This window comes from Orycteropus afer, unplaced genomic scaffold, assembly GCF_000298275.1.
Source record: "Orycteropus afer afer isolate SDZICR_OR568_19922 unplaced genomic scaffold, OryAfe1.0 scaffold00499, whole genome shotgun sequence".
Lineage (NCBI taxonomy): Eukaryota > Metazoa > Chordata > Mammalia > Tubulidentata > Orycteropodidae > Orycteropus > Orycteropus afer.
Genome location: NW_006922086.1, coordinates 1,092,032 through 1,093,128, shown reverse-complemented (window position 1 = coordinate 1,093,128; position 1,097 = coordinate 1,092,032).

The following is a 1,097-nucleotide window of genomic DNA, read 5'->3' as shown; positions in this document are numbered from 1 at the left end:
TAAGCTGCTAGCATTAAATTCCAAAGAGGGTCTATGTCCTGAGGATTGGCTTGGACCCTCGGAGTTGTATGGGGGACTCTTACTGTAACATCAGGAGCTACAGTGCTCGATTCTTTCATTGTCTTTCTTGTAGGGGGTAGGGTTCCTTTTTCTGGGGGGTTTAACACTTCATTTGGACCCACTGGCCTGGTATCTAAGGGTTCTATTTCCTGTAAAATGGTTATCACCCCAGAGGGGTATCCCCTATACCAAATTTGGAGACCCCAAGTAAGCCCGGATTTCCACTTAGCTAATTCCTTCTTTTCCTGTTCAGTGAATGAGACTTTTACCCAGTCACATTCTTTACATTTTCCTAATGTATAAGTATATCTGGGCTTGGCAAAAGAGAATGTTACATAGTCCTGGGCTTTTACATGCCACTTCCATTCCCCACCATTAGAGGTCACACAACTCCAACTTTTGCAGTAATACCAAATGAGCCCCCTGCATTGCTGGACATTTCTTTTGTACCCAGGGCATGCAAAAAACCCCATCTTATGGATAAAACCTTCATCCCAGGAACAGTCAGTAAGTGTCACGAGTGAGAAAAATAAATGAGGCCACCATACATTAAGGGGGGTGGTATGGGTGGTGGAGCTTAAGGTCTCATGGGTTTCTCCATTGTGAATTCGCCATGTAATTTTATAGGGTTGGTGAGCCGCAATACTTATCGCGAGGCGGTAGAAGTTTAGGGTGAGGGCGAGAAGGACTCTAATCTCCATGGTGCTGCATTAACTTGACTTTCAGCGGGTTTTCAGGATTGGAGTATGCTTTCCAATTCGCTCGTGCAGACTGCTGTTCCATCTGGTTAGCTCTCCTGATATGGGAGTGGTGTGTCCAGGAGCTGATTCCTTCTAACAGCAGTGGGGGTCACAAGAACAACAACATAAGGTCCCCTCCACTTCGGTTCCAGTGTTTTTTTCTGGTGCCTCTTTACCCATACCCAATCTCCCGGTTCGAGCCCATGGACAATCCCTTGTTCACTAAGAGGACCTTCATATACGGCCCGGAGTTTGGGCCATAATTCCCTCTGAATTACTTGGAGAGTTTTCATCTCC